This window comes from Rhinolophus ferrumequinum, chromosome 2, assembly GCF_004115265.2.
Source record: "Rhinolophus ferrumequinum isolate MPI-CBG mRhiFer1 chromosome 2, mRhiFer1_v1.p, whole genome shotgun sequence".
In the NCBI taxonomy this organism is placed as follows: Eukaryota; Metazoa; Chordata; class Mammalia; order Chiroptera; family Rhinolophidae; genus Rhinolophus; species Rhinolophus ferrumequinum.
Window position 1 is genome coordinate 59,972,579 of NC_046285.1, and position 27,947 is coordinate 60,000,525.

The 27,947-nt window shown below is 37.7% G+C and overlaps 1 protein-coding gene across 8 annotated transcripts in view; it reads right to left on the bottom strand.

Annotated features, from left to right (window-relative positions):
- MAP3K13 (mitogen-activated protein kinase kinase kinase 13) overlaps window positions 1-27,947 on the bottom strand; it is a 140,082-nt gene that overhangs the window by 72,321 nt on the left and 39,814 nt on the right. The window contains exon 1 of one of the 8 annotated variants that reach the window (XM_033126531.1): window positions 9,492-9,711. The exons of 5 other annotated variants lie outside the window; for them this stretch is intronic. The gene's annotated coding sequence lies outside the window, so the exon portion shown is untranslated. Of the gene's footprint in view, window positions 1-7,080; window positions 7,100-7,371; window positions 7,391-9,491; window positions 9,712-27,947 lie in introns of those variants that run through there. 2 more of the 8 variants (XM_033126564.1, XM_033126558.1) reach the window with 2 other exon arrangements.

A 27,947-nucleotide genomic window follows, 5' to 3' on the forward strand; every position in this document is an offset into this window, starting at 1 on the left:
TGGGGGGCGATCCATATGGGTGGGTCAACTGAGAAACAAAAATTGAGGGAAAAAACGCTGGTTTTTTTCCCCCCTCCTCTTGTTATTTAGACACATTTTGAAAGAATCTATGATTAAAGTATCTGAAAAAAGTCTTGAGTAGTTTCTCACAAACTATATTTTATGAATTATATACAAAAATAGGAGAATCTGAAGAATCTGCTTGGTAAAAAGTGTCAAAGAAACATTTTTATTTATTTATTTATTTTTATTTTTTACTTTTTCAATTTCCTGTGATAATATACAGCAGTGAAAGAATACATCTTAAAACAAGGCCCCAAAGCTTACTTTCTGGCTGTCTGGCAAATCCTTGGCTGCAACCACCCAGGAATAAACCAGAAGAGATTTCTCTTAGAAGACGGAAGCCTCGAAACTATGAATTCCTCACCCTGCACCTTCAAGTACAGCACACAATCAATTCCGATGCATAACTATTCTCCAGAATAAAGGCATTTCTGGGTACAAGCCATATGCATTTGAGGTGAATCACAATTGCAGTTTCATACTGTTCATGAGCTTGGTGAACTATTTTCATAAGACATTATTTTCTGTTTTTACCTAAATAGGTGCTACCTGGGAGTGACCCCCTTTTCCTTACCCTTGGGGCCCTTTTGCTCTGCATTAATAATAAGGTCCTCTTGGTTATTCCTCTTTATTTTCCAGACTTGGTCCAAGGCTTTTAGACTTTGGACGGTTAATTGTTCTTCATTTTTAAAAATATTCCAGGGCCGGCCCAGTGGCTCAGGCGGTTAGAGCTCTGTGCTCCTAACTCCGAAGGCTGCCGGTTCGATTCCCACATGGGCTCTCAACCACAAGGTTGCCAGTTCAATTCCTCAAGTCCTGCAAGGGATGGTGGGCAGTGCCCCCTGCAACTAAGATTGAACATGGCACCTTGAGCTGAGCTGTTGCTGAGCTCCCAGATGGCTCAGTTGGTTGGAGCGCATCCTCTCAACCACAAGGTTGCCGGTTCAACTCCCGTAGGGGATGGTGGGCTGCGCCTCCTGCAACTAGCAATGGCAACTGGACCTGGAGCTGAGCTGCGCCCTCCACAACTAAGACTGAAAAGGACAACAACTTGAAGCTGAACGGCACGCTCCACAACTAAGATTGAAAGGACAACAACTTGACTTGGAAAAAAGGCCTGGAAGTACACACTGTTCCCCAATAAAGTCCTGTTCCCCTTCCCCAATAAAATCTTAAAAACAACAACAACAACAACAAAAAAAAAACTCCCTTTAGAGGAAGTTAAAAAAAAAAAAAAGAAACAGCAAAAAAAAAAAAAATATTCCATGGCCTTTCAAATAGCAGGAAAAAGACAAAGGCTGTTTATTAAACAATCTGTGGCAAAAGCAGTTTGACTCTAAGAAAAGCCAGTATCAAAGGCATAAAATTCATTTAAAGGAAATCCTTATCAATATAGATAACCTTTTGATCAAAGGAGAGCAGGTGATGGGGGTGAGTACTGTTTCAATGTGTTATGGCAGAAACCCTGACTGGAGAAAAGAAAACATAAAGGATTATGTGCTTGTTTGTCTTTCTCAAAGAAATCTCCTCTGGTCTCCAGGTCTCTGAGAATACTTAAGGATTAGATTAGGGCCTAGCTTTGATCATTAACACAAGCAGTATAAAGCAAATGTTCAGTTATTTTTGATTAGACAAACAGATGGAAGGGGTTCTGTTCAAAAATGGCCAGAAATCAGAGGGGGAGGATGAGGAAGGGAGAGAGAACCTGGCAAAGCAGAAAAATTTCTCTTCACATTGGCTCTTGACCCTAGCAGCTGCCATATCAGGTGGGTATTTCCCAGGAGTTTCTGTGCTTAGCAAAGGTTATAAATGAGTCTGTAATTTAGGTCTAGAAAGTGGTGACTAGAAATTTCCAGAGGTATGTTGCATCTGTTTCTTCTTACTCTGCATATGTACTTGAATTTGTTATGTGAAAGGAGATAATTGGTGAGTAATTAGTAAAATGCTTAATCTCACTTTAATCAAAAGAGTATTTTCCCTGGAAAAAGCAACCATGGCTTTGTACTTTAGTGGGCTTGATCTCACTAGTCTCAATTATTCACGCCTGCAGATAGCCTAATGTGTCCCATTGAAGGCAGGCGGGCCAGCTACTAGAAATGCAGGCACAGAGCCTCAGGGGTAAAAAGAAGCCTCAGTGGGCTTATTCTGCAAATTGAGCCCTCTTTTGTAATAGCTACTGTGACAGCCCTCCTTAGGACTCTAAAAGAGTCTTTTTCAGTCTGGGTCCCAGATCCACTCTCTGGTTTAAGGTGGAAACTGCTGTCTTGGCTGCCACCTGCCTGAACCCATGAGCCATCAGCTTGGCCACAGTCTCCTGGGCTCTGCCTCCCTTTTCTTTATCTCCTATCTCCTTGCTTTGTCTTTGGCTATTTCCTAAGCCCTTCACCCTCAGAATCTAGAACTTCACTAACATGTCCTCCTAGTACTGCTCAATTCTACTATTACCGTCCAGGAATTCATAATACAAATTAGCACATTGAAGACAAATACTATCTGTCAGTGGGAAATCCTATATTGCTTTTCCTTAAAAATTGTAAACTATTGAAATTGCACAGTTACTACACATTCTCTTAGGATTGCCTTGCAATTGCAATATATGATTACTTTTTGCAAGATGTTTTTACCACATTGCTACACGTATAAGTATTATTACTAAATGGAACTATGCAAAATTACTATAGATGTTAGGACTAGCATTAGCCCTCTCTGCTTGACTGTTACACAAATAAAAAAGGATATAAGAAAAATTCTAGACTGGTGAACAGTGAAAGTGAAGTTTTCTGTTTTGTAATTTTTTAAATTTATCTTTTTTTCTCTGACAAAACCTGCAAACTCAAAACACCAATTCATCAACCAACTTGCTATTTGGAGAATTCTGAAAAGAATAATTTTCAAAATCTAGCAACCCTCATATGAAATAGCAAAATCTTATTGTTTCAAAGACTGGTTATACCATTTACGGATTTTATGGGTCTTCATTTTTCTTATTTACTGCAATTTTTCCCCCTTCTCTAACTCATGCTTCAGCCTGAGTCAGAGAATGATAGAAGGTAGTGAGAGATGGACAGAAAAGGCCAATATGATGAATTTTGTTTCTTAAGAGCACTAATAAAAGCCAAAGGAAAAGATCAAGGAAAAAGCTACAACACACAACCAAACTGAGGTTATTAGACTATCTGTTCTCACATCCCCTCTGAGCCCAGACCGCCAAATCAGTAGTCTCATGAAAAACGCTCTCAACTACAAAGCACAATGGCCAAGACAGATGACATTTGTGATGAGCATGCTAAAGATGGCAAGGTCAGGTCTCATCAGGGCTCTATTTCCTGCTTAGGAGGAAGTCCCAGGGCAAATCTGAAACTGAGTTAACCTTTCTGTGTCTCACTCAGTTATCTCCACCTGAAACACTTGTGACGCTGCACTTCCTCCTCAGCTGTAGCAGCATCCATGGGGGTTAAACTCCTACAAAAGTACTATGGAAGAATGGGATAGTTTAACCAGATAGTCTTAGAAATTGTCACTCACCTATTTGATCTCGGTAATAACCAGATTCCAAGAATCCTACATGTTAGAGTTAAAAAGAACATTTGAGATCAATAAAAACAATTTCTTCAGCTCATATGTTAAAACCAAAGATGAGAAAAATTTTAAAAAGCTGAGAGAATTGTCTTGCAACGAATGACCTGACACTGCTACCTGGGCCTGTTAGTCTTAGTCCGGTCCTTTTCCTATTGTATCACTGTGCCTTCCAGCAGGTAAACAGACAACTTGTTGATTTTATATATTCTTAATATGAGTAATCTTCTAGATAAAGAAAAAAAAGCAGATATATGGTTACATAACAGAATTTCATTATTAAAAACTTTATTATACACCAAAGGTTCACTTCACCCTCTCTTCACAGTGATGCATATGAATTTCCTATTAAAATGTAACAAGCAAAAGAAACATGTCTCCTATATTGTCTGCACTGGTGGCTCTCTGCCCAAGTCATCTGGGAACTAGACACACCCCCCTCATTAACTATCGCTCACTCTGCACTGATTTCAGTGGTGACATTATGGACACACAGGCACACACACATCCACACACACACTCAGAAGGATCTATCCTGATAGGGCAGCAAGCAGAAAGTCTACCAAGCACCACCTCTGCCATGGCCGCTGCCCAGTGGGAAAAAATCACTAAACCAAAAAAATGGTGTCACAATAAGCAAATGTTTATGGAGTGTCTACTCTGTGCCAAGCCTGGGGTAAAAAGTGGTAAACAAAAAGTTAATTCTAAATGCTCACTTTGAGTTTTACTACTTAGAAGATGCTCTGTTTACATACCCGGTGGTCAACCACCAGACCCCTTGGTTTGATGGTTCCTTAATCTCTTTGGGGAATCTATTATCTTCACAAAGACCACACAATGAAAAAGTCCATTTCTGACTTTACCCTACTCCCTGAATTCTTTATTCCCCTCCCACATTTTTTTTCCCTCCTTAACAGTTATGACTAAACACAGTTTACTTATTCAATGTTTGTCTTCCCCAATAAAATAAGTCCCCAACAGGACAAGAATTTTTGTCTGTTTTTTCCACTACTGGGTACCCAGTACCTAGAACACAGAGTAAATGCTCAATAAATATAGAAGATGCCAAAAAAATTTATACACTTTTAAGAAAGGAAAAAAATGTATTAAAATTGGTATTTGTTGGTTAAATGAATGCCAACACTTCTACATCTCCCAATTCTATTTGATATATCCTCTTTTCCATCACGGTCTCCCCGCTGTCTCCTTCAATCATTCTTGCATACCCGGTATATTGGCCCTCCATCCTCTTAGAATTTTTCCTTCCAGCTATACCTAGGCAGTGTATAGCCAGCCTGGGCTCCATGATTAGCCATCACATGATAATCTTCATTTGCCCCCACCCTCTTATCTTCTACTGCACCTGCTGTGCCAACGCTTATCCCTATATTACCCCCACCATCCAACTTATCTTACTCTTTGTCCAGTCCAGAGCATTGCTAGAGAAGATCTTAGATTCATGCTGGACTGGAGCAATAACAATTCCTGGTAGGACTTAGGTTCAAAATCCATGGTACACAGATGAAAGAGAATGAACTCAAGAATTAGAGCTGGTTTTGAAAATTGGGTATGAATGTGCACGACCTGGTGTCTTTGGCTGAGTCAGCCACCTTTCTGAGCCTGTATTCTCATCTGTAGAATAGGAGTAATAATACGTACTTCACATCATTAAGATTATATTTTAAATAAAATAATGTATACGAAAGCTCCTAGCAGATTTATAAGCATGCAAAAGGTGCTTAAATGTTAGTTCCTTCTCTTCCTTTAACATATTTCCCTAACCTCCAATGATGCCCTCACTCTTTAAAAGTGACTAACTCCTATACTTAGCAAGAAAATCCATGCTTTCTGGTATGGATCTTCTTAATTTTCCTCTCTTCCCTCCTTTCCATATCAGAATCCTATGTCTTCACTCATCCTCTCTCCTGATTCAGAAGTCGCATCCCTCTTCTTTTCTGTCCATACCAATAGTTTTCACCCTTCATTGCATATTAGAATCATGTGGGGAGCTTTTAAAACTGTAGATGTCTGGGCCCATCACAGATGAATTAAATATGGATCTCTGGAGGTAGGAGCATGCATCAGTATTTTTTTTAAAGTTCCCTGGTAGGATGCCAAGACAATTCAATGATGGGAAACAACAGTCTTTTCAACAAATATTGTTGGAACTGGATATCCTCCTTCAAAAGAGTGAAATTGAACCCATGCACAAAAATGGAGCACAGACTTAAATATAAGAGCTAAAACTATAAAACTCCTATAGAAGAAAACATAGGAGTGAATATTCATAACTTTGGGTTAGGCAAAGCCTTCTTAGATATGACACCAAAAGCACAAGCAACAAAAGAAAATAATGAACTTTATCAAAATAAAAAATTTTGTGCTGTGAACAACATAAAAAGAGTGAAAAGATAACCCAGAGAATAAAAAAAAAATTTTTTTGCAAGTCATATATTTGATAAAGAACTTGTATCCGGAATATATAAAGAACACTTAAACTCAAAAATAAAAAGATAAATAACCTAATTTTTAAAATGGGCAAATGATCTGAATAGACATTTCTCCAGAGAAGAAATACAGATAGCCAGTAAGTATATGAAAATATGCTCAACATCATTAGCCGTTGGGAAAATGTAAACAAAAGCCACAAACATACTACTTCAAACTTACTAAGATGGCTGCCATCAAAAAGAAAAACAATAAGTGTTGGAGAGGTTGTGGAGAAATGGAAACCCTCATACATTGCTGGTGGGAACGCAAAATTGTACAGCTGCTTTTGGAAAACAGTTTGGCATTTCCTGAAAAGGTTAAACATATAGTTATCATATGACCCAGCAATTCCATTGCTAGGTATATAATCAAGAGAAATGAAAACATGTTCATACAAAAACTGTTTCACAAATTTACATAGCAGCATTATTCATAACAGCCAAAAAGTAGAAACAACTCAAATGTCCATCAATTGATGAATAGATAAATAAAATGGGGTATGTTTGTACAATGGAATATTATTTGGTAATAAAAGAAATGAAACACTGGTATGTTTACATAGGTGAACCTTGAAAACCTCATACTAAGCAAAAGAAGCTAGTCACAAAAGAGCATATCATATATGATTTCATTTATATGAAATTATCAGAATAGGCAAATCTATGTATAGAAAAAGTAGCTGATTAGTGGTTGCCTAGGGCTGGGTGCTTGAGGGGAAATAGGAGTGGCTGCTAATGTGTATGGGGTTTCTTTCTGCAATAATGAAAATGTTCTAAAATTGACTGTGGTGGTGGTTGAACAACTCTATGAATATACTCAAAACTATCGAAGAGGGGAGAGAGAGACGGAGAGAGAAAGAGAGAAAATTCCCCAGGTTATTCTAATCTTGAAGTCTATTTACAGAGACTAGTTTCTGAACTACAACACACTATATACTGTATGGTAGCTTACCTCCTGGATTCCTTAGGGATAAAGACGGCATCTTCTCAATGTTTCTCTCCCCCATATCCTTAAGAAATAATACCTAACACAGAGCAGGAGTGTAATATTTTTAAAAATGTTTTTAAAGTAAAAGAGTATTCTTAAGAAATGTTATTTATTTCAATTAAAATTACAAGAGTCAGGCCGGCACCTGGCAGAATTGGTCACCTTGGCTATCTCAATTCATTTGAACTCCCCAAGCAACTAATTCAGTTGTAGCACGTAGAGAGAGGGTAGGTAGACAATGCAAACCAAACTGACCGGTTCTGCCATCCAAAGTACGATCGTTCCGTCATATACCAGTGGATGTGGCCTCTGGCCCTTCGGAACCATTCTTTTGACAGCTCCCCAGGACATGGCTCTGGTTTGACTGACTTTGTTTACTAAATAAATTAATTCCTACTTCTGGAGTAGCTTCAATTTTTAAACAGAAAGCCATCTATTGACAGTCACTGATACACAGGATTTTATTGTTTGATATTAAACAATTAAGAGTTTTTGTGTGTTTTTTTCCCTACAAGTACACTATACATGAAAATAAACATAATCTAGAATACAGCCACTAGGAGTGAGAAGAGAGGGAGATTCTATAGCCACTCTGCGCTTAAAGGGACAGTTTTACTTTACCAAGTCCAAAGTCCAGACTGTATTTCTTTCATGAAACTAAAGCCCTCTTGGCAAAATGTATATAAAAAACAGTCTGATGAACATTTCTTAAGGTGAATTTGATTATTAAACACATTTTTAAAAAAAATCCTAAGAATTCAGTGTTTTGATCTGGCAGTGATCTAGTAAACTTCAGTAGTTTAAAATAACTTTGAAATTGTTACCTTCAAAAAGTCTCTGAAGGTACACATACACAAAAATACTGAAAGGAGTCCAGATGTTTACAAATATAGGGAACTGTGTCATTTGTTTAACCTAGCAAGTAACAAATAGCAAAATACGAAACCATAGTTGTTTGAAAATAGGATAAAGATCTAGTTTAGAATCAGTCAGTTTTCCCTTCTATAACTCTAGTGAGTTCAAATCCACTCCAAAAAGCAAAATGAGTGAGGGCAATGCCAAGATAAGAAACAAAAGAAAATTCTAAATCCTTGGGTAATTTTGAAATGAAATGAGTTTACAGTTGGAAGATTCATTAATAAGAAAATTCAAAAGATATCATTAGAGCCATAATTTAGAAGCCTTGTTTCATGAGAAAAGATTATAATATGAAATTCTCAAAACTAAATATTGATTATACAAAGTAAACATGACAAGGGTGGATGATAAGAAATAACAGACATTTTGCTTTCCCTCTCACTGTAAAGAACAACCAGGAACATGCTGCCAACTAGAATATAAATTGCTCAAAGTGAGGCAGTTGTAAAATGCTATTAGATTATTTGGGTTGAGGAGCTGCCCAGGGGCAGAACATGTCACAATGTCACATCCCTCTTCTTTACTATCCAATTTTCACCAGAATCAAGCAGAGCCTTAGAAAACAAATTCAATCACAAACACTAACTTTTTGTTAAAACTCCAAGCAAACTACCAAGCCAACTTAATACATGGAACCTATCAGAACTTTTCCATGTTTCCCAAACACTCTGAAATAAACTATTTTCAGTATCTTAGCAAAACACTCATGTGCATTTCTACACAATGTAATTATAAAATATATTGAGAAACCATTTCTTCGTTTTCATTAGGGAATATTAAAAAAATCAGAATTAAAGGCTAATTCCCCTTTTGCTTCTGGTGCAGGCTTTTCAGTTTTTGAAAATATAAATAAAAGGTACAGAGTGACATAAAAAGCTACAAAGATGTATAAATACAGCACTACAGCTCCCATTATAAAAGCGTGTGTAAAAAATGGTTGGACAAGTATTTATCTTCCCCAAATTGCAATTCCAAGATATTGATTGTCACACAGTTATGAAACAAAGGCAAGGTGAAGGATGAGAAACAGAAAGGAAGGCAGAAAGGAAGACAAATGCTCAGCAGGGTAGAACCTGCTCCTTCTAGCTGGCCCGGCTTTTCCCAGCACCTTTCTGGTATCAGTTCCGGTTTCCGCTAGTGCAATTCATATCATCTCTCAGAGAAATGAATCCCCTTTAAGGAAAGCCAAGCCAGCATCAAAAGGTAACGTGCAGAACCGTAAATGAAAAATGTCCACGTCTAGCAGGCAGACAAGCAAAGGAAAACCAGCTGTCAGTTTCAGAGGCTTCTAGCTGTAACGGGGTTTCAGGTTTCTCAGTCTCTGTCTGTCTGTCTCTTCACCTTGTCTCCCTCAATAATATCAGCTTTCTAATCACCTCAAATCACAAATAGATTTTCCTTCTGTCCTTGTGAAATGTATGCTGATAAACAGAAAAAAAACAGAGTGCGGTACTCACAACAATGAAGAATTCCTACACATGCAGTTCCATTTTCTTGCTTTAAAAAGATGGAAGATTTAATTTAAAACATTGCAGAATTAGAAAAATAAGGGGGAGGGGGATTCCACCCACACAATCCTCCAGCCCACCGCAAAGGAGCCCGAAGGCTTGCTGACGTCACAGATTCATGAATGGATGTAAATTGGGCTGGTTTAGGATTCCGCACTGACTTCGCTGTGATGCGTGCCATGAAAAAGAAAGGGAGGGCTCAGAGCAGTGCTGGCCAATAGGCTTCAGGCAGTCATGGCCTGCCTCCTTTTAGAAGGAATCTGATCACAGAATAAACAGAGCCCGCCAATCAGGCGTCTGCCACGGCCTTGAAACAGACTGTCAGCGTGACGAGTGTGCGTGTGTGTGTGTGTGTGTGTGTGTGTGTGTGTGTGTGTGTGTAGCTGTGATAGTGTTGAAAACATTATTGCTATTTTTGTTTAATCCTTTTCTTGCTATTCAGCAATGTGCATGATGTGAGGTGATTAAAAAAAACCAAAGTCTGGAAAATAGTTTCTAAAACTGGTGACTAGTAGACATGTATGTCCGGCACACCAAGACTTGTCTGTCAAAACAAAATAGTAGGGAAATAACCTAATGATTAAGGACATATAAGTACATATATAAGATAACGTTACATAAATGTAATTGTTTTGTAGAACAATATCATCTTGCTGACCTTTGTGATGCATCAAAAGTGGGTGTGGAAGAATAACTATTGCTACCTTTAAATAAGGCAGAACATTTCCTCATTGGTTTATTACACTTCTAGACATTCAACTAAGACACAGCTCCGAAAGAACTCTTAATGAATCTTAGAGCAAATTTTGATTTTATTAAGATGCCTTCTTATTAACAGCAAAAACAACTGTATTAAATTCACCCAAAGGGCTCATGACATTTTTTAATTACAATAAGCTTTAACAACTTTATTAAAGTATATTTGAGATACGAAGAACTGCACATATTTAATGTACACAATTTGATGAGTTTGGACATCTGCAAACATCTGTGATACCATCACCATAGTCAAGGTAGTAGATATATGCAACATCACTCAGAGTTTCCTGTGTTCCTTTGTGGGTATTTTTTTGTTGTTTTTTTTTTTCGTTTTTGTGATAGAACACATAACATGAGATCTACCCTCTTAGCAACATTTAAAGTACACAATACAATACTGTCTTACTAACTATAGGCACTATGTTTACAGCACATCTTTAGAACTTATTCATCTAACATAACTGAAACTATAACCATTGCATAACAACTCCCCACTTAACGATTTCCCTCTTCCCCCAGTCACTGGCAACCACTTTTGTATTCTATGAGTTTGACTATTTTAGATATCATACAAGTGGAATCATGCAGTATTTGTCTTTTTATGACTGACTTATTTCACTTAGCATGTCTTCCAGTTTCATCCACATTGTCACAAATGGCAGGATTTCCTTTTTTTTTAAGGCCGAATAATATTCCTTTGTATGTATATACCATATTTTCTTTATCCATTCATCTGTGAGTGGACACTTGGATTATTTCCATATCTTAGTTATTGTGAATAGTTGCTGCAATGGGAGTAAAGCTATCTCTTCAAGCTCCTGAATTCAGTTCTTTTTGATACATACCCAGAAGTGGGTAGCTGGGTAGTGGTACTTCTATTTTTAATTTTATGAAGAAGTTCTATACTATTTTCCATAGCTGTTGCACCATTTTACATTCCCACCAACCTTGTCAACAAGGGTGTACATGGGTTCCGATTTCTCCACAACCTTGCCAGCACTTATCTTTTATTTTTTTAATAATAGCTAACGTAAGAAGTATAAGATGATACCTCATTGTAGTTTTGATTTGCATTTTCCTGATAATTAATGACACTAGGCATCTTTTCATATATCTGTTGGCCATTTGTATGTCTTCTTTGGAGACATGTCTATTCAAGTCCTTGGCCCATCCTTGACATTGCTCCTGGCAATGATTTCTTGGATATAACACCAAAAACACAGGCAACAAAACCAAAAATAGACAAATGGGACTACAGCAAACTAAAAAGCATCTGGACAACAAAGGAAACAATCAACAAAATGAAAAGGCAACTATGAAATGGGAGAAAATATTTGCAAACCATATATCTGATAGGGGTTAATTTCCAAAATACATAAGGAACTCATACAACTCAATAGCACAAACACAAATAGCTCATGACATTTCTTTACTATTTAAAAAATGTTCAAAGTTACACAAAAGTGGAGATTAATATAACACACTGCCCCGTATACCCCATGACTTTGCTTCACAATTACTAATACTTTACTAATACGGATTACAACTTTTTTTGAAGTTGGGAAATGGCCTTAAATCCTTGAAACTGGAACAATAATGGTTAATATAAGGCCTCAGTTATGAGATGTCCAATGACCAGGAATATTCTGAACAGAGGTCTGTTCTCTCAATCAGATATTTGTACAGCTGAGAGAAGGAAAGCAGTTACCAATTTCTTACAGACGGTGCAACCCTGACAATAGTGAGTATTGCACACTGCTTAGTTCATTTGGAAAAAGACAACTTTCAAGGACTATTTTACACACAGCAAAGATGCTCAGTGTACTGTTGTATATACTAAAGCAATAAAATATCATTGGCAAACAACATATTCCACAAATTTCTCACAGGAGCTTATTGTGGAATATCACTACGGAAAAGATAGATCAAAGAAATTTAGCTATGTGAGATGGAGTGGTCAAGAGCAATGCCATGCTGGTACATTCCTCGTAGGCCTGAGTGCACCATGTTGGCCTATATCAATATGTCCATGTACCCAGATTATTTAAAACCCACAAATGAAAAGACAATACGGAAAATACGTCTCTTTCGTTTAACAGTAATCAAAGCCAACCAGGATAGGGTAAAAGAATACGATTTACACAAAACATTTTTTTCTTCCAAAATAATACAGACTAACTAATAGAAGGAGGCAACGTCTTTGTGGAACATCTCAATAAAATGACCAAATCTGTTATAGAAGCTTACATTTGCTGTAAGTTTTGACAGCAACATCATTAGGAACAATAAATCCATGAGGGATCGGGGTAATCTTTGAAGTAAGTAATTCAACAAAACAGAGCCTATAAATGCTTATAATAATTGCCACCTAACATGTTGGCTCAATATATAATCTGGCAAATAAAAACTAGCTGGCTCTATGGACTTGCTTTTTTAGTAAGGTGAACTCAGTCTGGGTTAGCATGCTTTCCCTGTCCCACAGAAATATTAACTGGGCCAACAAAAAATTCTCTATGTCAAATATCATGGGAAATCATTAAGAAGATGAGTTATCTCCCTAATTAGGAAAGCAATAGAGGTCATTCTTGGAGGAAGCCATTTTGTTTTGGGGACAGAAGGAAGGCAGGGGAAGGGGCCATGAAAAAGGTACATTCTAGAGCAGCATTGCTGGAAAACTTCCTGTGACGATGGAAATTTTCTATAATTTGCACTAATACAGTAGCCACATGTGGCTACTTAGCATTTGAAATGTGGCTAAGAGCTGAATTTTAAATTTTATTAATTTAAATTAATTTAAATTTAAATAGTCACATGTGGCTGTTGGCTACAGTATTTGATGCAGCAACTATAGGGATATTAAGCCAAGTCTCATTATCAGAAGTAATTTTTTATTTCAGCATGTGGGCATCCTAAGTGTGGAAGACTACAAAGCCATTACCAAGGTGAGTAAGCTTTTTTATGGAACAAATGAACCTGTTCGACTTTCAGTTATGACTGGAAGATCACTCTGGTCTCATTCCAAAGAAGATATTCAAAACTCATTATTAAGAAAAGCTCTAAGAATAGAAGTAAAATATAATTATTCTGCTATAAAAAATATGAGCAATTGTAAATTGGTTTTTTGGTATTTTTTAGAAAAATTATGTTTTTTAAAGAAAAATAACTCATTTAAGCCAGAATCTAAGAGAAGTACAAAGGATCATGACCCTGTGGCAATTTTTGTCAGAAATACCAGGAAAAAAAGTGACATAATGACCTCAAATGCTAATGCATGAAGATTCAGATTTCCTTCACAGGCAACACTGTGTAATGGTTAAAAGCTAGTAAAGAGATCTGGGTTCAAATCCTGATGGTGCCACTTATTAGTTATGTAAGTTCAGGGAAACCTAAGTTTTAGTTTTCTCATTATTAAAATGGGGATAATAATACGCTCTATTATATGAAAGTTAAATAAAATAACACATGTAAAGAGTTTAGCATAATACGTGCATATAGAAAATACTCAGTAAATGACACTGGTAGCAGTTTTTGTTATTTAAATACCATGGCTCTTCTACCTTCTCAAGGGAAATTTCAACAACTGTGCAGATCCAAGAATAAAAACCACAGGAGAGAATATAGCATCTTTATTTTGCTTATAATAAAACTTGAACAGATCTTTGCAGGAAATTTTTAAACAATATGTATTAGTGACACATCTTCCAAAGAAAATCTTATCCAAATAATTTTTATTTGGGAGGTTAGGGAATACTCTATGAGGTTCTGAAGCTGGGATTGGGGGGGTGGGGAAGGAGGAAACCCTCAGAAAGTTAAGTTAGGGATCAAAAAACTCTTTTTACAAAAAAAAGAAAGAAAGAAAGGAAGAAAGGAAGAAAGGAAGAAAGGAAGAAAGGAAGAAAGGAAGAAAGGAAGAAGAAAGAAAGAAAGAAAGCTCATTTTTTCTTCATAAAGATGTAGTTTTTATACAATGATATGAACTAATTTGGAAAACAATCTGTCTTCTGGGTGGGAACATTGGTCAGAATTTTCCACTTCCATGTCAGAATATTAACCCCAACTTTCCCTGTTTTCAAAGCATATGGATCCTTAGTCAACAATTTCAATATTTACATTTCAATATTCAAAGACCTCGGCAGACTATCACTTCAAATTTTTTTGTTGTTGTTGCTGTCTAGCTCCTATTACATGCCTAACTGAGAACGTGATGTTTAAGAAACATCTAAGGAAAAAACATTCTTATAAGTATCACTAAAAATCTATTCTTGAAAACTACCTGCTGCCTAAATATCATTAGCCTAGTACCCCTTAGGAGAATCACTATTATTGAATTAAATTTTAATGTTTTGGTTTGCTTTTACCAAGGATTTTATAAGGCACAGCCATATTGCTTCTGTGTTGTCCATTATCTTACATGAAGTCTCATATATAAGGAATTCAAATGAGGAATTCATTTTAGAACTTAATAACAAGGAAAAGTTCTGTTCTTGAAGAATTATTAGGCATCCACCTTTAGATGACAACAGTATAATCCCCAAAACTCCCTTTTATCTATTTTTTTGTGTGTCCCTGCTGCTAGGACAGAAAGCTGCTGGAAGCTCAGAGCCAACTTAATGTTCAAATCAGTCTATCTATTTATATCTGCATATAATTTATTTTAGCTTTTGTGATTAGTATATTTGCTTTCTCATCCTTGTTTTGAGTTTGATTTCCCTTTTGTTAACCTTATTGTATATATACTTCATGATAAACACTTCAAGTCATTTTTGAAAAGGAAGACTATAAATAAAAATACTAAATACATACCTCTTAATGTTTAAAACGATGCAACACTTACGTTGGTAAATTCTACAATCATCTTCATGATAAAAGAAAACCCTAAAGGTACACACTATTATGGCAAGCTTAGAAGAATATCATGAGTTAAGTGAATTTGAAGTCTTCAATATTTTTAATCAAAGGTTAATAAAGCATATAGTCACCTGGAGAAAAGCAATTGCTTAGAGATTTTATATGTTATTCAGAATAAGTCTTAATAGCTTAATGAAGTTTTAATGTATTATCCCTGTCGAAATGATGACTAAAAATGAGGGATGTAAGAATTCTTCTCTGATCGATAATGAAAATGCATCGAAACAAATCAAAAGCACATGAATTTCTCAATTAATAAAATATTTAACATCCCTGAAATACATCATTCCATAATATACAAACTCTGGCAGGGTACCATAAACCAAACCTTTGGAGGACTAACAATAATATCTTGACTTTATAAGGCGCTTTACATATTGAAAGAATGAAAGGAAACTTTATACATTATTTTACTCATTCACATAGAATGCGTACTACTTCCTGAGAGGTTATATAAAAGAAAACTTTTTTATCCTGTTTTAATTTCCCCCCCTTTTTAGTTAGATACAAATTGGCATTTCCACTTTAGCCTCATAGCGCAGACAACATAATTGAAGATCAAAACACAGGAATAGTGGACATCTGCCATTTTTTTGGGTCTGCCCTTGCATCTTTTCCATTTGAGAAACTGTCTCTCCCCAACTCCCAGTCCAAGGGTTCAAATGGCGCCAACCCCACTGAAGCTAGCGCTCCAAGCGTGAACATGTGGCACAAGGCTGGCCAACTCACCTGCTTGGTCGTAATGATTAGTGAAATGATTGACACGTGACCCAACCCGGCCAATGAGAATTATCCGAGTCATCCCCACGATGTATGCCACATACATCGTGGAGGTGGGGGGAGCACTTTTGTTTAATCAGGATCCTAGGCATAAGTCTAATGCAAACAGAGAGCTTTCATCTTTGTCCATATAAGGGGCAGAGGAAAGCAGGCCTGAGAGATAAAGCAAAGACAGATTCCTGACAACAGTAACTGAACAGCTAACTTCAGTCGTATCTGAGGTTCGTAACTCGGCGGGACCTCCCAACTACATAAGCCAATCAGTCCTTCCCTCTGACCCTCGTTTTTGGGAGCTTAAACCAATTTGACGTGGGTTTCTGTCTTGCAGCCACATGAGTTCTATTAACGTAATGTCATTAATTGATTCTCTTCTGTCATACTCACGACACTCCAATTAATATCAGATTCCCTGTACTACGAGTGTTCCTTTTCTGACACTAATAATTTCAGTACTTTAGTGGATTACTTTCAAGTTCTGTTCTCTAACTCTCACCTAGTGTTTATACCTCATTATTGTCTTTGTCGCCCTCGAAGGTTAAACATTCTTAAGACGCAATCTTTCCTCTCAGGAGCAAGCTCTATCGTTGATACTTTAAAGTCAGTGACTTTCACCAGTTTGAACTATAAGGCAAGCATTGTGCCCCATATAAATACCTCACTTCATTCACACAATGATTTGAGGTGGGTATTTTAATCCCCATTTTAAGAGGAGGAATGTCAGACACAGAAAGCCTAAATAATTAGAAGTCACAGAGCCAGTTCAAAAAAAAAAAGGCAGCACTCTCTAGAAACTATGCTCTTATTATGCTAGTCTGTTTGTAAGAAAAAGGATAATTTAACTGGGAGTCTTACACGAGAAATAGCCAACAATTGGATATGTTTTCAGAGAAATGTGCATAATCATCCATTTAAAAAGTTTTGCTGCAGTAATTATTGAAGAAGCCCATTTTAAGGGTATGATCCACAGCCTCTGAATAATCCACAGACCTGGCAGCACAATTTATGATAGGGGTAAGGACAGTAATAGTCAAATGGAAAAGCAATCTGTTAGAGCCTATTTCATGAAGTGAATTGTTCAGGACTACCCGGGCAGATCATGCATGTACGTGCTTAGAGCTCCAGGAAAAAAAGAGGCACCTGAAATACATATTTTTTATAGAATCAGAGATTTGATGCATTTGTTTTAAAGAATCAAAGTTATTATTGTGGGGAATTTATGATTTTGATTTAATATTTGGGCAAGAGATAATTTTTCTCAGGGTTTGGGGCCATAAAGGTCTTAATCCAGTCTTGGCTTTTAATACATAATAATCTCATAAATGTATAGAACAAAGGTATCTATAGATATATAAAGGTATCTATAAATGTATAGAACTAAGCAGGAGGTACTCAAGATGTACCATCGGAAGGAGCAAGCTGGAAACTACAAGTATGGCAGTAGGAATACGACTACCTTGGTGAGTCTTTTCAAAAGAACTGTTATCGGGGGCCGGCCGGGTGGCTCAGGTGGTTGGAGCTCTGTGCTCCTAACTCCGAAGGCTGCGGGTTTGACTCCCACAAGGGATGGTGGGCTGAGCCCCCTGCAACTAGCAACAGCAAGTGGACCTGGAGCTGAGCTGCGCCCTCCACAACTAAGACTGAAAGGACAACAACTTGACTTGGAAAAAAGTCCTGGAAGTACACACTGTTCCCCAATAAAGTCCTGTTCCCCTTCCCCAATAAAATCTTAAAAAAAAAAAAAGAACTGTTATCTGAGCTTGTCCTTCAACAGAAGCTGTTAAAACATAGCCAGAGTCTCTTAGAATGTTTAGCATATACCCTAACGTATGAGAGTCATTCCACTCATAGGAAATAGAATGAAAACATATGCCCGTATGAAGACTTGTGCACAAATGTTCATAGCAGCTTGATCTATAATAGCCCTCAATTAAAAAAACACAAATATCCATCAAGTGAATGAATAAATAGTGGTGAATCCATACAATGGAAATAGTCCTCAGCAATAAAAAGGAATGTACTGTTGATACATGCTACAACATTGATGAATTTCAAAGTAATTATGTTGAGTGAAAGAAGCCAGATAAGAGTGTATATTCACCCCTGATATTCTAGCTGATGCTGAGGGGTACAGTCCCACTTCCCTACCTCCCCAAGTAGGTGGTGTTAGAAAAACCTTAATTTTTTCCCCTTTTGTATGGACTACAAATAAAACTTGGGGCAATTTGCAGTTTGGAAAAAAAATTGTATATTCTATGATTCCATATATATAAATTACTAGAAAATGCAAACTAATGCATTATGACAGAAAACATACAGTAACTGCCAGGTAAAAGGAAGGGTGACAGAGAGGGAAAACAAAGGGGCCCAAGGAAGCTTTCGGGGTGCTGCATATGTTCATTATCTTGATTGTGGTGATGGATTCCTGGGTGCATACTTATGTCAAAACATATCAAATTGTACACTTTAAATATGTGTAACTCATTGTATGTCAATTTTACCTCAATAAAGCTGTTAAGAAAATTGTTTACAGAACACACAAACACAGCCAAAAAGATTTCATGTACTTTAAAGTTATTGCATGATGCTTTTTGATATTTTTAAGGTAAAGAATAAGCATTACAAATAATAATTTTCAGTGTGAGAACTAATAAGTAAAACAAATATGTTCATATTCCTAAAGAGTTTATAATATGCTTTTCTTACTTTAAGGTGAACAAATATTTGATAGATTCAAAAGAATGACAGAAAATGCATTGTTTAATAGACTCACATGATATATAAGGGGTTGTTTAAGAAAGTATTTTCAAACTGCAGTTACAACCCATTAGTGGACCATGGTATTGATTTAGTGGGTCATAACCATCATTTAATAAATGAGACAGTACAGAATAGAAAATAGTATAATATGTCCCATGTGGTGAGATTGAGTATATTGTTTCAAGGAGACTTGTTATATGTGTTTATATGATGGGAGACTATGAAAGTTGTATTTCTTACTGTGGGTTATGGTATAAAAAATTTTAAATTCTATGATATATACATTTAACACGTATCTGTTTATTTTTTTATGTCCCATATTATATACCATGCCTTTTGTGCTAAAATATCTTTATATAATTGTGCTCTCTTGGAGTTTCAGATATTTAAATTCCAAAAATAATCATTGGGAACACATGTGGTCCTAGGCATTCTTTGTAAACAATCTTGTACTTCACTTTACAATTTACAAAGTACTTTAAAATAGGGTAGGTGTTAGTCCAATTTTATATGTGAGAAATTCAGGCTCAGGAAGATCGGCTCATCTAATCTAGCTCTATCTAAACTCTGTAATCCACTGAATATACAGGAGTCCACCTTATACACAGGGGATATGTTCCAAGACACCCAGTGGATGCCTGAAACCACAGACAGTACTGAACCCTATACATAGTATGTTTTTACCTATACTTACACACCTTTTCACTTAAAGGAAGCACTTTACGATTTCTCTTTAGCATATTCCAGTTGCCAGCATCACTACTCTTGCATTTTGGGGCCATTATGAAGTAAAATAAGGGTTACTTGAATACAAGCACTGTGATATCACGACAGTTGATCTAACAACCCAAATAGCTACTACATGACTAATGGACAGGTAGCATGTATACCGTGGATATGCTGGACGAAGAAATGATTCACATCCAGGGTAGGACAGAGCTGGATGGGAGGAGATTTCATCACACTGCTCAGAGTGGTGTGCCATTTAAAAATGGATTGTTTATTTATGGAATTTTCCATTTAATATTTTCAGACTGTGGTTGACTGCAGGTAACTGAAACCACGTAAACCAACACCACAGATAAAGGGGGACTATTGTACTTTTAAATTCTATCCATTATCCCATGACTCCCAACCCCCAGTTAAAGACCTGTTTACAATCATCCAATGACTATTAAAAAAAATTTTTTAAAGTGAATTTAAGAAGTGACAATGCAGAGATGAAAAGGCCAGTTCTTGGTATCAAGGAGATTTGGTGAGATGAATAACTACACAAAATGGGGAAAGTGCTAAATTAGTGAGGGTAGGCAGAAATATTTTACTTGAACTTGGAGAATGATACTAGAAGGCAGTTAACTGACACTTAGGAAGGAGAATGTTCTTCCTTGCATGGGACCTTTCTACATAATGCAAAACGTTTAGCACTCCCCATGCCTGTAACAGCCCCTGTTTTTGTCATAGGTTAAGAAACGTCCCCTAGGTATTTGTCTACCTAGGCCCTGGGGGATTGGGACCTACAGGTTAGGTTATAGGGTGATGTTCGCTGGTGCCCTCTGTTGACATAGAGAGGTAAGATCAAGTCCTTAGTGGAAAAACGCGTCCTGTCACTTAGGGAAAAATATAAGCTCTTGGAGAAAAATGTACCAAGAACAAAGACGCCTGGCATTGAAGCTAAGCCAGAGCTCAGGGAAAGTCGAGGGAGGCTGCCTAAAGGCTGGGAGCCACTCTTCCTGGGCCAGACTATGGCCAGGACTTGCGGTTTGTCTTTGGCGAGCTGGCATGTTTGTAAAGGGAATAAAGGCTTGTTCTTTTACAAACACACCCTGTCCTTATGCTTCAGTTTGCCCAGGGCTTGAATTAAGTCTTATTTTTCTGATAGAATAATCATCTGGGGCTAGGTGGTTATAGCCAGTCCTAAAAAGGAAGTAAACTGGCACTCGATCCTGAAGGGGAAGGATTTGGGAGACCTGGTTATGAGAGAACAAGGACAATTCTTCCAAAGTATCCATATCAAGTGTAAAACTGGCAAGGCACATCCAATCCTTTTCACTCCAGTATAGGATCATAGTGTCCACGCGTGGCCGACAAAGAGCTGGACATCGGAGTGGACAAGATGTTAACCCTGATTCAGTAAACTGCGGCCTGTTTGTAAAATGAGCCCTAAGACTACTCATAAATAGGCTCACACTGTACACAGTCACACTCAGCACTGCACTGGCTCTTTATTTTTAACACTAAACGGGATAACAGAGACAGACACCAAAAATCTCTCAGGGAAAGACGTGTTTCAATGTTTACTCATAAATATAATTTTATGTGATGTCCAGGGAATACACTTAAAACCAAATGATGAAGCCACACTGGAAAGCTCTTGGTTTTCCATTACATGTAATCATGCTACCCAAAATAAGGTAGTACTATCTTTACTATCATACTAGTAGTAAAAGACAGTAGTTGTTAGCTACTAATAGCAACCAGCACCAAATTTATCAATCGATCTATAATATATATTTTTAAATTTTACTACTGCATAGGTTCCGATCTAGTCTCCTCAACTAGGTTGAGGATAAAAGTTTTACATGTAACATTCACTGAATAAGCAATAAGTAGATGGAGCCGGGTATGGGGCGGGGGAGGGTGTTGGATACAGTGCTTACTTAGATGTCCTGAAAAAATCAATTTATAAATCAAACATACATAATTTTATTGAATGGCATCTATATTCAAGATACCTTGACATGTGCTGTGGGGTATACATACAGGGATAAATCATAGATCCTGATCTCTGCCGATTTCATTAGATAAAAGAAATACAATAAATAGTAAAATAAAAATTGTTATAGTGACTTAAAATCATAACGGAAGGCATAGTGGTGGAGACTGTCCCCTCCTCTTCCCGCCAGTATCCAATGTCCTCTCTTTCCGATTAATTACAGAATCCTTCCCCTCACAGCCACTCTTACAGTTTTAGGTGGGTACCTGCCAAACTGCTAAAGACTTTTCTATTCTTCTGGCTATAGATGTCACACACGACTAGGTTGTAGACAATGGGGTGTGAATGAAAGTGATGTCTGCAACTTCCAGGTCTCCTTGGAGATGAAGCTGCTTGTCCTTCCCGTGCTGAGTCAGCTTCTACCACGCAGGTGATGAACATACCCCACGATATGGCAGAGAAACAAAACGGAAGTAGCCTTGGGCTTTTTATGTTTAGTGAATCCGAGTCACCTATCTGTCCTGGAATGCCTGCCTACTTTAGGATGGTTAATGAAGGCTGAAAGAACATTCTTCCCTTTCTGAGCCACGAAAATTTTTGAGACTCTCTGTTCCTGCTGCTTAATCTGTATCCCAACTAATATATCCTGTTACTAGGTGGTACATGGTTATTTCCTAAATGAGATAAATAAGCAGTGTTGTTCCCGACATCCTGAGGCAAAATACTGACTCAGAAAAATCAAGGAGCTGGGAGAACCCTTAAAACTCTTAAAACAAATCTACTCTGTTTCTTTCTTTTTTAAAAAACATATGAAGAAACTGAGGTTCAGAGATTTGTCCATAGTCGTGGAATTTGTGGCAGAGCCAGGAATTAATTCCAGATCTCCTGAGTGTTTTTGTATTACATCATCCTGTCTATCTGTGGGATAACAGTGGTCACTAATGTTCCCTCTTTGTTTTCTTGACACAGTCAGTCAATACTCACTCAGTACTCCTGGGACATAGAATACTGTCCTCAGTTCCAAAGGAAAGCCAACAGGAATTTTTTAAATCACATGTTTTGTATCAAAGGTATCTACAATCTAACACAAGAGAAAATACTAGTGTAACTTATATGGTACTATTAAACCAAGGACAACCAAACAAGAGCAGACCCAAGCAATTAGAGATCCAATAAGCTGTATGTGGAAAGAGTCATAAAAGTATTATAGGAGCAGTTCACTTCCTGATAACAAGTGTTTTGGAAATACAGAAAATATGATTCAAGAATACTTGAATCAATTTTTAAGTGCTTTGTTGAAACCTAATTAAACATGCCAGGGCCTGGGAATATATTTTTCATTTCTCATAAAAGTCCTTTTTTTCCTTTAGCCTGGAAAGTTTCAAGCTTTAATCTTTTGAAAACCACCTCAAAAGCCTTCAACCTAGGGATCTCTTCTGCATTGGCTAGTCATTCTTTAGCAGAATCCTCTCTTCTAAGCGGTACTCTTGCTGAGAGGAAGAGTTAATGCATACCTCATTGTAAGCACACAGTTTGCTACAGAGCACCTCAATGAAGAAAGGGGCAGTTTTAGGGAGCTATGCAAGGTAAGAATGAGAGGGTCATTATGAGGTAGTTATCTTCATCTAGTCATTAAAAAAACAAACAAAAAAACTTGCGGGGCACTGAGTGTATGCTGGAGTTGAGCTGAGATCTGGTGATAAATACTAGTCATAGTCTCTAAAGAATCTTACAGGCTAGAGCTGGAAACATCCCTCTCTTAATACATGTTCATATACCGAGTTTGAGCTGGGATGGAATTAAGTAGCCTCTATCACAAAGCTCTTCACAGTTAGGGCAAGTTCCTTTATATTGTTCCCCATAGATGCCTGATTACATTTGAACCAGATGAAAGAATGCTTTCTGGTGCTGCCACCTACTGAAAACTTGAAAAATGTGTTTGAAAAACTTAAAAACTGTAATATAAGAGTATTACTAAAGAATAATTTATAAGTCAGAGAAGTAGACAATGTCATTCTGCTTTACTTTTAATTAAGCTACCAATTATTCCAGAACCCTGAATGGTGATCAACAAGGTAATGTTGCATAAAGAAATAGAGTAAATAAATTACACAGAACAGTATTTACTCATACGTGACTTTGTCAAGCTACAGCTTGACATCATATATCATCATATCATCTCACATATTTGTGTATATATATATATATATATATATATCATATATGTCATTTTTTTCTCTATCTTATATGCAAAAGCCGGGCTATCCTTTGTGTTGAGAAAAACCCAATTCAGAGCTACCAGAAAAATGAAGTACAAAATATACTTTTACTAATTTGAACAACTGTGAGTTCAAAAACTATCAAGGTAGATAAACATACAAATAATGAAGGGGAGAGAAGAAAAGATTTGTGACCAGGCAATTCCCAAAATGAGATATAATAGCCAATAAGAAGTTGCAATACTGCAACGTCAGTATCAAAGAAATGCAAATTAAAACAATCAGATACCAGTTTCTCCTTTGCAAAAGTGTTTGGGAAAACAGACACTTGCACACACTGCTGATGGTTAAATAATGACTGCAACATTTTTGAAGTGCAATTATTTGGCTATAGATATCAGGGGGCTTAAACCGTAAATGTCTTTTGATCCAAAATTCAGCTTCAAAAAATTTATTCTAAACAAATAATCAGGATTTGCAAAAGGATCTAGCTATAAAGATTTCATCACATAATTATTTAAAACAAAAATAATTGGGAATATTATAATACTCCTAAGGGGCATATTTGTTAACTAAATTATGGTAAAACTATACAAGAGAATATTTAAAACCTTTGCAAACTATATACTAAAACATATAAGAAAGGTAGGAAGCCTTTGCTTAGGATCAATCTTGCTGGCTGCATGCCAACTGTGTCCAACTACAGTATTTTCCAGCCTAAAGGTATGTTTTGAAATTAGGTATATGTTTTACCTTCCTTGCTTCTTATTATCCCATTTCTATTCATCCACCTAGCTCTATTCAACACCTTCCTGGGTGTCATCCATTTGCAGCAGAGGAGGAAAAAACAAACAAAACAATGCACCACACTCCCTTTTTTAGGTACAGAAACCATCTCCGGTAAGGCATCAGTTCCACCTTGCAGGAGGATTTGCATGACCTCCAAGTCCATTGTGGCAGACAGACTCTTAAGGTGGTCCCCATGATCCCCATCTCCTACTGTTCACTCCTTTGTGTGATCTCTCCTCTGGAGTGTGAGTGAGACTTGCTTCTAATGAATAGAATACAGTAAAGGGGCTGGGAGGTGTGTGATTACACGCACATGATTATGTGACGATGCTATTTAAAACTATAGTGCCCATCTGGCTGGAGTCTCTACCTTGCTAGCTGTGAGGAGGCAAGTGGCCACGTTAGGGAACCCCACATGGCAAGGAAGTATGGGTGGCCTCTATGAACCGAGGGCAATCTCTGGCCAAGAGGCAATAATAACCAAAAACAAACAACAGAACCTCCCAGAACCAAAATCTGAAGTTCTCAGTCCTACAACCACAAGGAACTGAATACTGTCAACAACCACGTGAGCTCCCCCATGGAGCTTCCAGATAAGAATCCAGCTCTGACCAATACCTTGATTGACGCCTTGTAAGACCCTAAGCAGAGGGCCCACCTAGGCTATGCTCAGTGTCCTGACCCTCAGAAATTGGGGTAATAAATGTGTGCAATTTTAAGCTGCTAAGTTTGTGATGATATTGTGACAAGCAATAGAAAACTAATATACCCACAGACCTCAATACCATTCCCACCAGAGACAACTTAGTTTACATTTATAGAAAGCAACCAAAACCCTTGAGGCACACCTAATAAAGATTACAATGGCATACTTTAATACTCCTTTTTATATAATCAATAGTGAGTAAGTAACATAATAGAGCAAACATCCTGCCTGATGACTCAAATAAGCATGGCTTACAAACCTAATTACTTGGTTAGTAACAGTCAAAATCAGCAGCAATGATCTCATAGTGCTCTGTTAGGTAGTGAGGAGAATTATGAAAAACATAGAAGAGGTAGCCCTTGCCTTCCAATATCCTTTGTTTCCTAAAAGTCTTGTCTACGTCATCTGGGGGTTTCTTCATATAAAGGTCGCGTTTCGCAGTATGTTTCTAAAACAGCAAAAGCCTGTGGCATCGATTAGACACACAGAGCAGCTAGCAGGCTGCACTCACACCTGCAGAAGGGCAGGAGGAGTGTATCGGTCATGCATTGCGGCGTAACAAATTGCCCCCAAATTTAGCAGCTAAAACAACAAACTTTTATTATCTCCCACAGTTTCTGAAAGTCAGGAATCTGAGAGCAGCTTAGGTGGACGGTTCTGGCTCAGGGTCTCTCATCAAGATGCAGTCAAGCTGTTAACCAGGCATGCAGTCATCTGAAAGCTTAACTGGGGCTTGAGGAACGATTGCGAAGTGTTTACTTAGCGGTTTGCAGGAGGCCTCAGTTCCTTGCTACGTGGGCCTTTCACCAGGGCTCTCTGATTGTCTTCATACAGCAGCTGGCTTTCCCCAGAGGAAGATACTAAGAACAAGCAAAAGGCTGCAGTGCTTTTTTAAGACCTAGTTCAGGGAGCAGTAAACTTTTTCTTAAAGGGCTAGATAGTAAGTACTGGCTTCGCATGTCAACACAGGCTTGCATGCCATATAGTTTCTACTGCAACTACTCACCTCAATTGTTTTAGTGCATAAATAGCCATATATGATATGTAAACAAATGGGGATGGTATGTTCTAATAAAACTTTATTTATAAAAATAGGCATCCAGCCCACAGACTGTAGTTTGTCAACCCCTGACCTGAACGCCAAAGATGCACACCCTCATTTTCTCTATATTGTATTCATTAGAAGCAAGTCATTCAAGGGGAGAGGAATTAGTCTCAACTTCTTGAAATGAAGAAGAAAAGAATCTGTGGACATAGTTTAAAACCACTACAGTAGGCTTAACACATAGTAAACAGAACATGGGTTAAATTTTTCATTAGTTTCCTAGGGCTACTGTTAATAAATTATACAAACTGTGTGGCTTAAAGCAACACAGATTTAGTTCCTCACACTTCTTGAGACTAGAAGTCCAAAATCAAGGTGTCAGAAGGGCCACGCTCCCTCTGAAGGCTCTAGGGAAGACTCCCTCCTTACCTCTTCCTAACCTCCAGTGTTTCCTGGCAATCCTTGACGTTCCTTGGCTTGTAGCTGCTTCACTCCAATCTCCAATATCTACCTCTGTCTTCACATGGCCTTCTTCTCTGTGTCTATATCTGTGTGTCCTGTCCTCTTCTTATAAGGGCAGCAGCCATTCGATTTAGGGCATACCCTATCCAACCCACCACAACACAATTGTGTCCCCCTCCAAAGTCATATTCACCTGGAACCTCAGAATGTGATCTTATATGCAAAGAGGGTCTTTGAAGATTTAATTAAGTTAATATGAGGTCATACTGAATATGGTGTGGCCCTAAATCCAATGATTGGTGTCTTTATAAGAACAGGAGAGAACACACAAGTAAGCCCTGAAATGTATGAGAAGTTCCTTGCATTCCTCAGGGTAAAATACAGACTCCTTAACTTGGCACTTAAAACCATTTCTGTGCAATCCTACCAACTTCTCTGTCCTCGTTTCCTACCACTCCTACCTAGCTCCAGGCTCTAGTCAAAGTGACAGCCAGGTGGCTCCGTTGGTTAGAGAGCAGTGCTCAAAACACCAAGGTTGCTGGTTCGATTCTCACATGGGCCAGTGAGCTGTGCCCTCCACAACTAGATTGAAAACAATGACTTGACTTGGAGCTGAGCTGCGCCCTCCACAACTAGATTGGAAAACATCCTGTTCTCCAATTTGAAAAAAAAAAAAAGTGAACTGCTTGATCTCCTAACCTGCTAGGCTACATGACCTTGCTGTTGCCTCTTCCTAGAGTGCCTGGTCATCTCTTCCTTGCTTCTACTTATCCTTTAATACTCACTCTGTCCAAATATCCCTTGCTTTCGAAGTCCTTGATGACTCCCTTGGATCTGTAGGAGATCCTTCCTGTATTTCCACAGCACCCACGCATATTTCTAACACATCTGTACAGTAATGACAAGCGTACATGTTTGTACTCTGCACTAAACCCTGAGGTCCTTGAAGTCAGTAACCGTGTCATTTTTATTTCTGTGTCCTCAGCATCTAGCAGAATACTGAAATAAACAGAAGGTGTTCAAGAAACATTTGTCGATTGAACAAGTTACAGAAGTTTCTGTTTGTAAATAAATTCTTAAATACAGGATAAAATCTCTATGGGTTAAGATAATTTGAACCCAGTCCTGCATGAACACAGGATGTTGGATTTGATATTTTAGTAATTACTTTTATGAGGGTCTCCATAGGCCTAGGCCATGACACTGAAGGACGGTGGGTACACAGCTGGCCCACATAAGTGCAGGTGAGTTGATAAACACTGTTCTG